At 41.9% G+C, this 17,855-nt stretch overlaps 1 protein-coding gene across 1 annotated transcript in view; it reads left to right on the top strand.

Moving 5' to 3' along the window:
- ntm (neurotrimin) overlaps positions 1–17,855 on the top strand; it is a 471,010-nt gene that overhangs the window by 193,666 nt on the left and 259,489 nt on the right. The window lies entirely within an intron of this gene.

The following is a 17,855-nucleotide window of genomic DNA, read 5'->3' as shown; positions in this document are numbered from 1 at the left end:
GCTTGAAAACGATGTGCCGTGAGCCGTGCCTCGACCACCCGGTCAGCTGGTGGGTATCAGGCATCTCTGAAAACGTTAGAGCACTTTTGCAAATATGTGATGTCTTGATAAATTGAGCAGCTATTTCAAGTTTACACAGCACCATTCTCACCTGAAAATATCTTAAAAGTTTATTTTGTGACCCAGAAAGAGTAATCTTTCAAACTCCGCCACTCTGCGTTCCTCCGCCACTGCCTCGTTTGAGTTTTGGACGAAATGGATTCTGGGATATTGCATTTCGTCATTTCGAGCTGATTGGACACCAAAACAGTGAATCAGATTTTTTTGCATCCAAGTCTGTGATCGGCTGGTTTTGTGGCACAAATATAATGGTGTACAGAAAGAGTTGAACGCACACGGGCAGAAATATTGAGCGCGCAAGCAACACATTGCGGAAATGCAAAAACTGAGCGAGAGGAGCTGCTATTGTGTGTGTGTATGGATAATAGCAAACACTGAAATACATTTTTTGCACGCAGCAATGAATTTTGTTCACTCAAATTTAGCTTTTCTTCGCTCAATATAAATTTCTCCTCAAAATGCAACACAATGTTTTTTAGTGCGCTCAGAATAGTGGCACAAATAACGCCATAACTCTCTGCTAACTAATATTCAACACTGTGAACCAAGACTTTATATTTTTCATTTAAGTGAGTTATTATCTGTTGTAGTTAAAATTGTTCAAAAGCATGCCCAGTGGATTGATAAATTAATAAATCTCAGGCAATCGATTAAATTAATTTCAATTGGATATCCAATCAACAGGGCAGGGGGGCACATGCATGGAACCTAGCTGTAGCTAATGAAAATAGTATGCATCAGCCCAGACACGGTCTGCTGGAAAACAAAATTAATCTCAGCAATTGCATTTTTCTGGGGAAAAGAAAAGCCTTTAATGCCAGTTTTATTTGGCAGGACACAGTGACAGCAATAATCAGTGACAGTTAATTAAAAGGGGAGATGGAGGTAAACAGCATATTCAAGCAACTTTAATGTAAGACATTATAAGCTTCTCAAATTTAGCAACTTAATACTACTTAATACTAGTAGCCTTCTACTAGTTTCCCTAAAAATACACTTATCTAATAGACTTATTGAAATATCAGTATATTAAATTCAAAATTCCTGGTACTTATACAAGTCATCATCATCAAGAATTACTAGTGACATGGTTCCGTTGGCAGCCATACATGCACATGTTATGACATTGCTTCCACCATGTGATGACAATAGTTCTTTTTTTTCCCATCAATGGGAAAATGAAAAAAAAAATCTAGGGATTGAGGGGTACAAATAATCTAAAATGTAAAAAAATGTTTCACAAGTTCACCAATGTGAACCCCCCCACAACATTCTTTCTTCTTCTTGCACAGTGGAGCTACAGTTTCATTGTATGTGGGGGAGTAAAATGGTGGCGCATTCCGCAACACAGACATTACTTTTATATTTATTTGACAAAAGGACAATCCGGTCTTTAAGTCTGATGTCATTAGCCATTTACGGGTCCAAACTCTGCTTCAGGTCCCAAAGTCAAACGAACACTGCGGCATCACTGAGAGTTGCAAACTGATTAAATTCCTTTATCTGTAATAAAATCATCAGTGTGGTTGCTCTACCAGGTGTAACAATTAAGTTTAAAATCTAGGCATCCAAGAAAACAGAATTTATTGAATTTCCACCTAAACATAATATACCATGTTCTGACTGAGGGATTTCTGAAAAATTAAAACGTACAGCTCTGCTATCACTTCTGACGTCAATGAAGACAGGAAACTAAACAGTAATGACGTTTGTAGGGTTACTGAAGTTGGACTAGCTGGCATATAATGATGTGCTAAGTAATCACTAGCAACACAGCTATGTTAGCAAAATATAAACACAGTGAAGCTGGAGGATGAACACTAACTTTTTTCCACTCGATAAAAGTTAACGTGAGGGTTCCCGATTGTTAGGGACAAATCCAATGGCATGGCAGGATGCTGTAAACGAATCAAACTTCAGTCAGGAGAACAACTGAGATAATCCATCTACAATACGAGGTTAGTCATTAATATACTGCAACAACATGGGAATAGAGCAGTTGCGAGAGAATTCAACATTAATGAATTGATAGTACGGAAGTGGAGGAAGCAAGAAGAATGAGTTGAGTTAAATTTGACTTAGCTGACTGTTTTTTTTGCTTAATGCACCTTATAATCTGGTGCACCTTAAGTTACCGTATTTTTCGGACCATATCTGCTGTTTCTTTCCCTATTTTAACTTGGGATCTCAGATTATCTACCCGTCACTTTCTTATGTGCCTCTGCAACCTGGAGTCTATTTTAGCGGAGGTCAGTGGTTCCCAAACTTTTTTTTGCTAGGCCCCCCTTTTGTTTTACTAAAAAAATCTTTGTGCACAAACACATCCCAAACCACACACACCCACATTTTGTTTTCAAACTCCATTGCAGTTTATATCACACCTCAAACCTTTTGTCTTTAGTCACTAATATACTGCTGCATGGGCTGGGCTATAGTTACATTGTAAGGTTTTAGAAACTGAGCTTTAAAATGAATAAAGGATGAAATGAAAACTGAGAGAGGCCGGCAGTGATCACTGACTGTTTTTAGGGGCTTGTTGAGATTAAATAGAACAAGATACAAAGCATTAAAACATGTTAAAAACACAACAGCCTTAATAAACGCAGAGTAGTTTGAACCCGGAAACAGGATTCATATGTCACCACTTAAAGACCAGATAGTGTGGGAATCAGAGATGGCAAGTAACAGATAGCACAGTTAGCATGCTAACACAAAGCTAGCCAAGGCCCTTAATAAAGCTGAGTAAATGGCCAGTAGACATAGCGTGAACTTAAACCCAACGCAGTGTTGAACAGTCAGTCTTCCCGCATCTGTTTCTACCTGTTCGTGTTTCTAAAGTAGAATCAATGGCAATCACTTTCAAGCCACTTTGGGCTGATTTTTATCTTTGTTTTTCATTGTAGCCTTTGTGTTCATACATAAATACTAAAAGAAAGATCGAATGCGTGTCCCGATTAGGATAGGAATGTGTTGTGTTAGACCGTAGTCTAACACAAGAGACAGTGCCTTTCGGTTCATTGTGCCAAGAAATGAGAAAGCATGTAACCAGTACTGTAACATTATTTATAACAATTCATAACAATTATTTTCTTCAGTGAGTATATAATGTATTACACATGACTTGTTACTTTTGTGAGACGTAACACGTCATGTGTAATAAATTACTTTTTCTATGTAATAACCCCATCTTGACTCCATTTCACCCTATCTCTGTCACACCAACCATGGTCTCTCCCAGTGAAAACCTAACATCTATGCCTCCTCTGGCTCCACCTCCTGTCTTTTTGTTAGTGCTACCATCATCATAACAGGTCTAATTACCATCTTGTCACTTTTGCTGCTATCCTTCTGTCACAAATCACCCATGACACTCATCTCCACCAGCTCCACTCTGCCTGCACTCCCTTCTTCACATCTCTTCTGCGCTGTCTGTTACTTTGGATGGTTGACCCCAGGTATTTAAATTCATCTCTCACTACAAATCACGATGCCACATCCTGCCTGACCTCATTAGTCAACCTATCCTCTCTTCTTAACCTAACTTCAATGACTCTTTCCCATAGCTTTAATGTATGCGTTGTGTCCTGTAATGATCGTACCATATTGCACCACTAGAGGGTGGTGTCGCAAAATAAGAGTAAAGCAGATTCGGTAAAGGTTCATAGTTAGAATATAGTTAGATGGCTAACTGATAACTGATGTGTGTCACTGTTACCTCTACGATGTAAAGTCTGTGCTGAATTCATTAAAGAGCACTGTTCCTTTATGAGGACTGGTTTATTACCGGCCGCTACTACATTTTGGCGACGAGTAACCCTGCATGTTTTTTCTGCTTAGTTTTTTGCGGAGTCATCATGGCTGCAAACGTCCATCAACAGCCGATGTTTTTGCCGTGCCCTGGAGATCCTGCTTTGCCCTTCAACATGTGGATGCGTATGTTCAAGAATTATTTGCTTGTGATCAATGCAACAGGGAATGCTTGGCCTAAAGCACAAAGAAGAGCTACTTTACTTCACTGCTTGGGAACAGAGGGACAAAGGATTTTCTACTCACTGCCAAATACAGGTGATACTTTCGCCTCTGCTGTCTGCCCTAGAACAATACTTTTCACCCAAGGTAAATGTTGTTGTGGAAAGACATGCTTTCAGAAAGCGAACACAAGCTTCACATGAGACTGTTATCCAGTATGTAGCCAGCTTGCGAGACCTTGCTTCTAAATGTGAGTTTGATGACAGGACAGAAGAAATGATCCGTGATCAGCTAGTTGAACATGTGTCTAGCCCCAGCATAAGAGAAAGACTCTTGCTTGAACCTGATTTGACACTAGATAAAGCTGTTACACAGGCAACACAAATAGAATCTGCAGTTCAGAATCAGAATCAGAAAGGGTTTTATTGCCAAATGTTGAGCGGGTTTACAACATTAGGAAATTGCTGCGGTGCTTCAGTGCAAACATACTGTTATAAATACTGTTATAAATTAAGCTTAAATAGACATGAAAATAAAAATGAGAATAAGAATTAAAAGTGCTAAGTAGATAGATAGATATATACATGATATATACATGAGTGCAGGTGGTGATCAGTGCCAAACATGGAATGATGCAGTGAACACAGCGTAGGGTCATGTGTTAGTGGTGGGAACAGTCATACGGTTATTGTTCATGTGTTCAACAGCAGAGGGGAAGAAACTGTTCTTATGGCGAGAGGTTCTGGTGCGAATGGACCGGAGCCTCCTGCCTGAGGGGAGCAGGTCAAACAGACTGTGTCCAGGGTGAGAAGGGTCAGCTGAGATCTGAGCTGCACGCCCCAGTTTCCTGGAGGTGTACAGGTCCTGCAGAGATGGGAGTCTGCAGCCAATCACCTTCTCAGCAGAGCACACAACACGCTGCAGTCTCTGTTTGTCCCTGATAGTGGCTCCAGCGTACCACACGGTGATGGAGGAGGTGAGGATGGACTCGATGATTGCAGTGTAGAATTGCATCATCGTCCGTGTTGGCAGGTTGAATTTCTTCAGCTGCCTCAGGAAGTACATCCTCTGCTGGGCTTTCTTAATGACGGAGGTGATGGTGGGCTCCCACTTCAGGTCCTGGGTGATGGTGGTACCCAGGAAGCGGAATGAGTCCACAGAGGTGATGGGGGTGTCAGTCAGGATGATGGGGGGGAGTGGAGCTGTGTGCTTCCTGAAGTCCACAATAATCTCCAGTCTTCTGGGCATTCAGCACCAGGTTGTTGTGGCTGCACCAGGACACCAGACGTTCAACCTCCCTCCTGTAGGCAGACTCATCCCCGTCCGAGATGAGTCCAATAACGGTGGTGTCATCTGCAAACTTGATTAGCTTGACAGACTGGTGGGTGGAGGTGCAGCAGTTAGTATACAGGGAGAAGAGCAGAGGAGAAAGAACACAGCCCTGAGGGGAGCCGGTGCTGATGGTCCGGGAGTCCGAGACATTCTTTCCCAGCCTCACATGCTGCTTCCTGTCCGTCAGGAAGTCAGTGATCCACTGGCAGATGGGATCAGGCACATTCATCTGGGAAAGCTTGCCTCGGAGATGGTCTGGAAGGATGGTATTGAAGGCAGAGCTGAAGTCCACAAACAGGATCCTGGCGTAGGTTCCTGGGGAGTCCAGATGCTGCAGGATGAAGTGTAGGGCCATGTTGATGGCGTCATCTACAGACCTGTTGGCTCTGTATGCAAACTGCAGGGGGTCCAGGAGGGGGGCCGTGAGGGTCTTGAGATAGGAGAGAACCAGGCGCTCAAAAGACTTCATGACCACAGATGTCAGAGCCACGGGTCTGTAGTCATTTAGTCCAGTGATCCTAGGTTTCTTGGGGACAGGGATTATGGTAGAGGACTTGAAGCAGGCAGGCACATGACATGCCTGCAGTGAGGAGTTGAAAATGCCAGAAAACACTGGGGCCAGCTCGTTTGCACAGTGTCTGAGGGTGGCAGGAGACACACCGTCTGGGCCGGGAGCTTTTCGAGCATTCAGACTCTTAAACTGCTTCCTCACACCTTCTTCATGAATATGAAGAGTTGTGGTGGGAGGAGGTGGTGTGAAATCCTCTTTTGTGTGGGGTGAGGAGGGGGGTGTTGTAGTTGAAGTGTTTGAAGGTGGTGATGGCTCTATGGAGGGGGGAGAGGTGGGGGGAATGAGTGTCCAAAGTGTCTCTATTGTTGGGGCCGTTGGAGGTGTGAAGGCTGCCTGATGGCTCGTCAAAACGGCAGTAAAAGTCGTTGAGGGTGTTGGCCAAGAGCAAGTCATCAGTGGAGTGGGGGGTTTTAGGCTTGTAGTTGGTGATATTCCTAAAACCTTTCCACACAGAGGCCGAGTCATTCTCTGAGATCTGCTGCTGCATCTTCTCAGAGTGCTGATGTTTAGCAACGTCCACTTCTTTAGTGAACCTGTACTTGGCCTCTCTGTAGCAGTCCCTGTCTCCGCTTCTGAACGCCTTTCTCTGTTCCAGCCACAGCCTTTTGAGTTTAGGAGTAAACCAGGGTTTGTCATTGTTATAACTCACCCTGGTGCGTGATGGCACAATGCTGTCCTCACAGAAGTGGATATAGGAGGTGACAGTGTCCGTAAACTCGTCCAAGCTGTTAGAAGCAGCCTTCATTGTGTCCCAGTCTGTAGACTCCAAACATGTGCGAAGCTCCTCCACAGCCTCGTTGCTCCACAGTTTTTTTGTCCTCATGACAGGTTTGGAGAGCTTCAGCCTCTGTCTGTACGCGGGGATTAGGTGGATCATGACGTGGTCAGAAAGTCCGAGTGAAGCGCGGGGCACCGCACGATAGGCCCCGCTGATCTGTAACAGTGGTCTAATGTCCTCTCCTCTCTGGTCGGGCATTTAATATACTGCTTGTATTTGGGAAGCTCATGGCTCAGATTGGCTTTGTTAAAGTCCCCAAGAGCAATAATGAGAGAGTCCGGGAATGTCCGCTCCATGTGCAGTATCTGCTCCGCGAGTGCGCACTGAGCTGCCTGCGCATCCGCATCTGGCGGGATGTAAACAGCGGCCAGGATGAATGAAGCAAACTCCCGCGGAGAGTAAAACGGTTTGCAGTGAATAAAAAGGTATTCCAGAGAGGAAGAGCAGTGCTGAGCAATCACTGTTACATCTGTGCACCAGCCACTACAAGCTGAATCCATAGCTGCAGACACCAGTACTCCAGTCCAAGCTGTGCAGTCTCACTCGCACTCCATGCAGAGGAAACACAAATACAATGCTCACCCTGCAAAGCCATCTCATGCAACAAAACCATCTAAGAACTGTTTTAGATGTGGTTCAAACAGTCATTTAGCAAACTGTCGTCAGTGTCCTGCTGCCAAAGCTACTTGTAAACTGTGTCATAAAATTGGACATTTTGCTCATGTCTGCTGCTCATCCAAGACAAGAGATGTACGAGAAGTACATTTACCAAAACTTAACAGATCCTTCTCATGCATCAAAAGGATTGTAATGCAGCATAAATGTGAGCACACCTACCTCATCAGCTAAGGACATTGCACTGATTGTGGACACAGGTTCTGCAGTTCCTATCCTGCCTAACCACATCTATGAAGAGCACTTCAGTGATACGCCACTAAAACCATCTGACCTTCAACTAGTTACATTCACAAAGAAAAGAATCCCTGTGTTAGGCTGCCTGCAAGTCACAGTGAGCAGAGGAAATGCATCCGCCTCAGCTGTGTTCTTTGTTGTAAGGAAAGGAACTCCTCTTCTTGGAAGAGATCTGATGGAAGCGCTGAATGTCAGCATTGCAGGCAAAACTGTTCTACCTCCATGTACTAATCCTACTGCTTCTGTGATGTCTACAAACCCATCACCTGCTTCTTGCATCCCTGCTGCCCCAGATATTGGCTGTGTTCGTGTCTTTGTGCATAAAATGAAAGTTGACCCAACAGTCAAACCTGTCTGTCAGAAGCTGCGACATCTCCCGTTTGCTGTGAGGGCTTCAGTTTCATCCGAACTGGATCGTTTACTCAAAGCTGGTGTCATTGAACGGATTGATGCATCATCATGGGTATCCCCAATTGTTGTGACAGGACGGAAAACTGGTGGAATAAGGCTGTGTGCAGACCTCCGTGAACCAAACAACTGTGATCACTGATTGCTACCCCTTACCATATGTAGATGAATTGTTTGCCAGCTTACAGGGTGCAAAGATGTTTTCTACAATTGATCTTGCAAATGCATACTACTAGCTGCCCCTGCATGAAGATAGCAGAGATTTGACAGCATTCATTACTCATGATGGACTCTTCAGATTCTGCAGAGTACCTTATGGACTGGCCTCTGCCCCCTCAGCTTTTCAGAAAATGATGGCTGAAATCCTTAAAGACCTCCCAGGTGTCCAAAACTACCTGGATGACCTTATTGTCTACAGTAAAAGTGCAGCTGAGCATGACCAAAACCTTAGCACTGTCCTGCTCAAAGATGATATTGATGCTGTTTTGAGAGCCCCTCCCCCATCTGATGCTGTTGCTCTGAGATCCTTCCTGGACTTGATGTTATGGTACTCCAAGTTCTTGCCAAACTTTGCAACTGTTGTAGCCCCTATGCGTGCCTGTGCTAACGACAAGAACACCTTCACATGGACTTCAGATGCACAAGCGAGCTTTGAAGAAGTAAAGAAACTCCTGGTGAATAGTCCTGCACTGGCACTGTTTGACCCTGCCTTGCGTGTGGTGATCTCTACTGATGCAAGTGACTATGGGCTTGGTGCTGTATTTGCTCAAGTGCAACCTGATGGCACAGAAAAACCTATGGCGTTTGCTTCCCGCACACTGTCTGCAACAGAACAGAAGTACTCAACTGTTGAAAACGAAGCTTATGCTTGTGTGTGGGCTGCAGAGAAATAGAGAACATATTTGTGGGGCCGACGTTTTACTCTGCGGACAGACCACCAAGCTCTGACAACACTGCTGAGCAGGGATTAATAGGGCTGGCATGCGCATTGCCCGCTGGTCTGCCTGCCTCCTGTGTTTTGACTATGATGTTATTTACCACCCAGGTTCTCAGAACTATACAGCTGACTGTCTCTCTCGCCTGCCCCTGCCTGTTTCTTCCCATCCCATATCAGATGCAGATCATGAAATGGTAGCCCAAGTTTCTGCTGCCATGTCCTCTCTTCCAGTTGTGGACTTTGACTCTGCCTGTTCAACTTGCCCTGAACTGGTTGCTTTGCGTTCACAAATACAAAGTGGCTGGCCTGCCTCAATCAAAGCACTTGATGTCACGCTTGCACCTTACTACAAAATCCGTAATGAACTCTCAACCCTAAGTGATTATGTTCTCAGAGGCTCAAGGCTCATTGCACCACTTTCAGTGAGACCTAAACTGATTGCACTGGCACATGAAAGTCACCAAGGGATTGTGCGCACAAAACAAAGATTAAGAGATCTCTACTGGTGGCCAAAAATGGATTCACAAGTTCAGTCTGCCATAACCTCATGCCTCCTTTGCCAGTCCATGACAAAACTGCACATACTAATCCTGCTCCTCTCCAACCTGTCCCACTGCCTAATGGACCGTGGAAAAAACTTGGTCTTGACATTGTTGGGCCTTTTGATACTGCAATACCTGCTTGTAGATACGTCATAACATTGACTGACTACTATTCCAAATGGCCTGAGCTTGCCTTTTCACCTTCTGCTACTGATGATGTCATTCAGTTCCTCTCATCTGTCTTTAGTCATCATGGCAACCCAGAGAACATCGTAACTGACAATGGTACACAGTTCACCTCTGTAATGTTCACCTCATTCCTCCAGAATAGAGGCATTTCCCACAGCAAACATCTGTCTACTACCCAGCTGCAAACGGAGCAATCGAACGGTTTCATCATGCCCTCCGCACCTGCATCCAGACAGCAATCCAGCAGTCAAAACCTTGGAAGGCAACTGTGCTGGATTGGCTTCAAGTTTACTGTGCAACACCGCATGCAACTACTTCCCTCTCTCCCTATGAACTCCTGTATGGCAGGAAGATGCGTACTAAACTGGATGTCCTCCCTTTGCCTCCTGCTGTGTCTCCACTGGATGGCGTTGCACGTCACTCAGTTCAGAAATATCAGTTGAAAATGCAACATTACACTGATGGTAGGCGTCATGCACGAAAACCTTCTTTTCTACCAGGAGAGAGTGTGAGGATAAGGAAACCCCACCATGTTCCCAAAGGACATCCCAGATTTACCCCTCCTGTAACAGTAACAAAAGCCAAAGGCTCGAATGCCACTCATCTAGCACGCTGTCGCCCAGTGACTGAAAAGAACGCTGACACTGCTAGGCTGCACCACACTCAGACTGGCTCACCTACTGCCAGAAGACTGCCACGCGTCAAGTACCAGCCTCGCTGGCACAAAGACTATATTGTACCATAATAGGTTGCTTGGAAAAAGAACATTAGAGAAATGTTATTACTTGTTCTATCTTGGGTTTAAAAAGAACTGATTTTCTACCACCAATGCACTAAGAAAAATTGTCATGGAAAAAACTGGAATAATAATTTCTTTTCATTTTACATAGGAGTACAATATAATTTCAGGCTTATTTAGATTTTCTAGTTATAGTATTCTGATGTTATAACTATTGCGACATTTCTGTTCACAAGCGTATGTTTGATTTGCTAAACAGTGAATTACTTTATTTCTGTACTACGCTATTTGGTGAACTCTTTTTATAAAGAGAGAGGAGATGTTGTGTCCTGTAATGATCGTACCATATTGCACCACTAGAGGGTGGTGTAGCAAAATAAGAGTAAAGCAGAGTCGGTAAAGGTTTAGAGTTAGAATATAGTTAGATGGCTAACTGATAACTGATGTGTGTCACTGTTACCTCTACGATGTAAAGTCTGTGCTGAATTCATTAAAGAGCACTGTTCCTTTATGAGGACTGGTTTATTACCGGCCACTACTACAGTATGGCTCATTAATTTTATCCTTTTATGGTTACGAAAGCTGTGCACATCATCCTTTTTCTTAAAAATCAGTACCAGTAGACTTATCTTCCATTATTCTCGCTCTCCGAAATTGTGTTAACCTATCTGGTTAAATCCACTGCCCTCTTGTATCTTCTCAATACTGTCGTCATTTGTTAGAACTCCATTTCTATCATTAACTACCCTAACCTGCTACCCATCCTTTCTAGCTCAATCTGCCTTTCTCCTTCCTGCACTGTAAAAAAAAAAAATGTTGCGAAAACTTAAAAACTCAAGGCAACCCACTGCATTTACGTTTTTAGGTTCTGATGGATAACTTATAATTTCAAGTTTAGGAGAAAAGTTGCTTCAACTAATGTTTTTGTGTTTACAAGATTAATAACGGATTAATAACGGTGCTTTTTCTTAACTCATATTTTATTGTTTTAGCAATGTATTTCCTAAAGTTTACACAAGGTATTAGTTTTAGTTTTGGCAACGTAATTCCTAAAGTTTACGCAACATATTTTTTTTTGTTATGTGAATCAATTTCCTAAAGTCTAGAAAAAGTATCCTTTATAGTTTCCCTGTTGTATTAATGAATGTTTACACAATGTTGATTTTCAAATAACTTTATTGTATTCAAACACAACTGCACCACTGACAATGTTTTGAGATGAGCCATTTTTAACATACTGACAACATTCAGCCACAAATAAAGTCCTTTTCCAAAAACAAAAACAAAAGTCAAATTTTTGTAATAAATGTTACTCATCCAATTTTAAAGGTGTGGTATTGTCAGTCAGAATATCAAACCTATCATGACTGATAGTCACTAACAAACAGATTCAAAACATCAGATGGCAGGATGTGAACTCTTCTATCTGGTTTCCATACAGCAAACAAATGTGTACTTGAGTTATTTGGGAAACTCCATGTTGAGCCCATAAAGTAGGCCAAACAGGTAGGCAAAGGCAGTGGGGAAGGTCAGGCAGATCATCAAGAATAATGTCCTCTTTCAAAACAATGGCAGTGTTGACCCCTGTGGACTGCGAGTTGGGTCCCACGTAGTCCTCCAGAACAGTGAGGATGCCCACCGTAACACCTCGGGTTCCCCTCTCAACTGGATCTGTATCCTATGCAAAATTAACAACAGTACATATAAGTCTCTGTAAACCAAAACTGACGATTGAGTAGATTTGCATACTCACCAGACATGTTAAGAAGAGTTTGGTCTCGTCATCGCGAACAAATATCGGAAACCCTTCCAAACTGATGGCTCGTTGATGCTGGACTATGTTTGAGACCTAAAACAAGGAAATCAAATAAGACTCAGTCTCATTTATAAACCTACCATTTTGTTTTTAGAACACATTAAGTGTTGTTGCTAAAAATACAGCCTTAAGAAATAAGATGTTAAAATTAGTTATTCCAGATAATTGCTCATGGTTTTGTCAGTGTTTTTAAAGTAATTTTGATGCACAACCAATGTAGCACACTTATGACAACATTTTTTGAATGCATTTATAACAAAAAGTGGGATGAGAGTTGAACTCTCCGTCATGACCTGCCATCTGCCAAACACACAGCGCTGCTTGTTAGCTTATAATCCCATTCAGGAGGACACACTTTTTGAAAACTAACAATTTTATATCAATTTGGGAACTTCATGCACAAGTTTTGCAAACAAAGTTATATGGTACTATTTACCTAAAAATGCAGCCAAGGCCTCAGGCGTTTTTTATATAACCATTTAAATCTATTTACAGAACAATCAGGTGTTCTGCATCAAATAAGAAGGCACACAAATTATTTGTGCCAGTCCAAAAAAAAATAGTTTGTGTTCAGTATAAGACAGAGGAGAACACCAAAGGCCTAAACCCTGCAGGTCTGACAACAGGAGGTGTATCAGTCCTGTTTTCCATGTGGGAACAGCATTTACACTGGAATCTGCTTTTGATGACTTTTTTTGAAGAAAATGTGACATTCAGCAATATAACTGACACACAATACAAAACAATAACTACACAACACACTAACTATAGCCTCCAAACACGCTAAACGTCACTAATGTCTCACATATGAAAACTCGCGCTCTCTTTCTTTTGCTCGCCCGCTTTCCGTCGCGGGTGTCACTCCTAAAACGTCCCCTTCTTCCTAAACAACCAAGTGCCACATGTTGCCATATCATTTTTTGATTGGCTGACATGGTAAACTCTAACACCAATAGGGAAGGGGTGTTTTTTGTTTCACTCTCTCTCTTTTTTTTTTTTTTTTTTTACTCGCAAGTGGAGTGTTTGCTAGCGCGGTCATAGAAAACGCAGTTTTTACCGTTCTTCTCGCTGTAAACACCACTGTTTTGTTAAAAAACACATCGCGTGTATTTTTTATCATAACTCTGGTTTTACGTGGCCTATCGACACAATTCAAAAACTGGTGTATAGTTTGAAGTCCGCACTTTCGACCCAAGTTGAAATAGAGACTGAGTTGCTGCGTCTTGTAGCTGTGTCGTCTTAAATTGGTCATGTGATTTTGACGTGCCGGCGCATCCGTCGACCCCAGAGAGTTAAAGTCTGTTTGATATGACTCTTGCAGACTCTAGTCTGCCTTCGTATTTAAAATACCCCCATATTTACTGCTCTGCTGCTTGTGCTCTGCAGCTGCTTCTCTGATCTTCCTCTCCCTCCTGTTTGTGTGTTTGGTGGAGCTCGCTGGCTGTGAGGACTCCACCACACGTTCACACAGAAACTAAACCACATATTTTATTGGCTAAATATGATTTTAACAAATTAAACGACATGGCAGCGTGCGCCACGAAATTAATTTTTTCTAATAAAAAACGGCGGGGGGTTCGCCGCCGTTGGTCGTCAGCCATGAGCGAGCTAGCCTATTTTGTGGGGTTTTTTCGTTCGGTGGTATGGCGGCCACAAGCTGCACTTCATGAAATACACGTAGGGGGTGTCGCGGAGGCTTGTCAGACATGAGCGCGCCTGTTTGGAAGGGATGCTTGTCGGATTTTCATTGTTTTGTGACATGGCGATTTTTATACGAAAACTTTAAAGCACTATTTTATGATGGAAAACATTCAAGTTGCTCACGAGGGCATTCAAGCAGCACGATTGAGTAAAACAGTCTAGAGGGAATCTTAAATGATGTAGTAAACACACATAAATACACAATAAATGAAACATTACTTGCCTTAAGAAAGTTGAGAAGAACGACCTTAGCTGCATCCAGCTCCTGGTGTAAAAAGCCTCGTGTTCGCATTAAAGCAGACAGCAAGGTGGCTTTCAGTCCTTGCAAAAGTGCAAAGTAGACCCCGTAGTATCCAAAAATATGAGATGCGCATGCGTGCTCAGGCACAGAAAGGCGCCAACAGCTTCAACTCATGTAAAACTTGAATTCATTCATTTTGCCAGCAATAAATTTCAACTGAGACCAACTTTTGCTCCAAAGCGTTAAATGATTAGTTGAAACCCTTAATGTATTTGAGTTTATGGGGCAACTCAGCTTTTATTGTTGAATTGTGAAAGAAATGACTGTAAGCTCAGCAATTGCAAGTTTGATTTTTTACAGTGTGAAGCCCATATAAATTTCACTGTAAGTCTTTGCCTTTTCCATCTCTCTCATTGCTATATATATATATATATATATATATATATATATATATATATATATATATATATATATATATATATTTCTTATACGATGAAGAAAGCAAACAGTTCTGGGAGACAAGGTATATATATATATATATATATATATATATATATATATATATATATATATATATATATACCTTGTCTCCCAGAACTGTTTGCTTTCTTCATCGTTCTGACACTACCACTTTTTCTTTGCTAACTGCTTACTTTGAATACCTTCCTGTACTTCTTCATTCCACCACTAAGTCTCATTATTCTCTCTCCAAGATCCACCACACACCTTCTTGGAAGTTTACCACATGAACATGAGATGACTGCCCAAAATCAAGGAAATAGATGCAGGAAAGCAATGTCAAGATGAGTGTGTCACAGTGGGACTGAACGGACTCACGCGCAGGCTCTGAATTGAAAACACTAGAGTCTTTATTACAGCAACACCAGGTGATCTATTTACAAAGTGGGGGAAGGACGGGCTCAGGGGATCCACACACGAATGGGGAAAAGACGCTGGAAGTCCACACACACGCCATCCACGCTCCACGCTCCTCTTCACACTCCACAGAAAACACGATAACTCACTCCAAACCTCGCACACTCGATCGCTCAGGTAACACAGGGGTTGGTGCAGGGAATCTGTTCACAGACGTACAAAGGGATTACTATAGGAAGATCGCGGGAAAACACAGGAGTAAACTGAGCTGGGGTTTACACTGACGAGAGTCAGCAACGGTCCAGCAACGAGAAACACAGTGCTGCCATCTTATAAAGGGACTGGAACACTGTCAGGTGATGAGCCACAGGTGTGTGATTGTGACCCCAGGCAGAGGGAGGAGGGAAAGAGACGGAGGGAGAGAGCAGGAACAAAACAAAAACACATGTAGCCAAACTGAGCCGACCAGGTAGGCACAGGGACCCTAACAGAGTGACTGATTTAAATCTGAATTGGACCTCTGTGGTGCCTTTTTAATGGAATAAGCCTTACATACATATCAACAGTAATAACTGAAAAAATATATAAAATGTACAAATATGCAATCTGATGTAAATATATATATAAATCTTATAAAGTTTGTATCTGTCTTGTGTGAAACTTGTATGAAAAGCATACAAGAGTGAAAACAGATATAAGATCCCTTGAAAAAGTCTATAAATGAAACTTGTATGTTTTGGATACTTACTAAAACAATATATGAAAGTAATGAGAAAGTGGCCACTTTCATGAGTAAATCATATAAGTTTTTACTATTTCTTTTCCATATGGCTAATGCCATCATACCTCAAGTCTAATAACAGAAGACAAGAAAAAATCAGTAAAGAAACAATTTCCCCAGCCAAAGCACAAATCAAATGAGAAGTAAAATGTGTTGATCTAAAGCAGACCTTCCCAAAGTGTAGGATATTCAATTACACAGGAAAAAACAACTACATGTAAAATAATTATACCGTGACGCGTCTGCCTTTCTAAATGGAGGGACAGTAACTGCGTGTGTATATGTAAGCGTGTAAAACCTGAAGATAGAGACAAAATACTGTTAATCTGACTATCTGCCATTCTGCAATTCATCTCATGTAAACAATAACGCGGCGCACAGCGTCACGTGAAAAAAGGCACATACCTCTGACGTTGCGTGATGAACTCTGTATTCCTCGTCCACACGTAAACGCATAAAAAAAGGAGTTTTACAAAATCTCAGTTTTCGGTGATTCGAAACGCCGTTTTATGTGTGGACGAAACAGCTGCGTTTTCAAAAATACCCGTGTAGGTGCGGACGTAGCGTAAAAGAGTTAGTAGTTTATTTTCTTACTACCTGTAATTTATTGCAGATTACTTGTATTTGCTTGATTGTTTACTAAATGTTTGAGGTGTGAAATAAACCGCAATGGAGCATGTGTGGTTGGAGGATGTGTTTGTGCGTGCGTGTGCGCACGCGTGCGCGGGGGGGCATTTTTCTTGTAAAACAAAGGGGGGCCTAGCAAAAACAGTTTGGGAACCACTGATCTAAAGTATGATCAAAGTTCAGCATGAATTCTATAAATAACACTGAAGATTGTTAATACATTTGAAAACCAAAAACTTACCACTCATTTAATGCCAACAGGTCCTTTTCTAGACTTCCAAGGGTTTGATGTAATGTGTGGACTGCTGATCCAGAGCCTCAAAGAAATCTATTTCAACTGTCTTAATAATAATTCTATAAACCCAGAAAAGTAAAAACCAAGGAGGGGAAGAAAAACCAGCAAAATATTTAGATAGTTACTTGATTTTTATTGGCTGTACAACCAGATCATGTCTGTGAAGGTTCTCAGTCATCCAGGTCATCGTAGTCAAAGGAGCTTGCAAAGAAAAGCGTCTGGACTTCTTTAAGTTAACTTAACTTAACTTAAAGAAGTCCAGACGCTTTTCTTTGCAAGCTCCTTTGACAACCAGATCATGTAGCTCTCATTCAGCCAAAATATACTAGCATATAGTACTTATTAACAAAAAATATTTAAAAACACCATTTACTACAATGTCAGAAAGTTTGGTTTCACCACCTTCAGTTTAGAAAAGAGACAACAATTTAAGATTTCATTTTTTTAATTAAAAAAGACCAAAATTAAATGAAGTTACTACATGCTTGTCAAAAGCTAGCTTCCAATACATACAGTTTCTAATGTGTTTTGACCCGATAAAACACGTGATAGTTTTTATATTTAACATAAGCTACCCCAAAACCAACTATACAGCCTGGATTATGCATGTCTTAAATTTGGCTTTGACTTTCACAACAAAATTTGTATCTGAACACAATTTTTAAAAGAACAAATACTATTCCGACTACTACTAATTAAATGTAAAAACAGCTTTCTTATGTTGCTAAAGAATCGATAGAATAGACAAATCTGGCACAGATGTTCAGAAGCTGCCACAAAGCATTAGAATAAATGTAGGGGTTATGAATATATCCAAGAGTCAAATGCTAGTAAGCAGTAGTTTGTGTGGAAAGAAAGGAGTGACATGGCATTACTCCTTTATTGCCATTTGCAGTTCAACAAACCACGCTGTTGCGGTGTTGTGGGGCTGAAGGGGGAAAATGCTGCGAAATGTGGTAGTCCCACACACACAGCAACTCAGTGTCGGGAAAACACAGTTCACAACTGACTTTTACTGTTT

The sequence above is a fragment of the Simochromis diagramma genome, unplaced genomic scaffold, assembly GCF_900408965.1.
Source record: "Simochromis diagramma unplaced genomic scaffold, fSimDia1.1 OVJJ01000123.1, whole genome shotgun sequence".
Lineage (NCBI taxonomy): Eukaryota > Metazoa > Chordata > Actinopteri > Cichliformes > Cichlidae > Simochromis > Simochromis diagramma.
The sequence above is the reverse complement of the archived record's forward strand: the minus strand, read 5'-3'. Positions and strand labels throughout refer to the sequence as shown.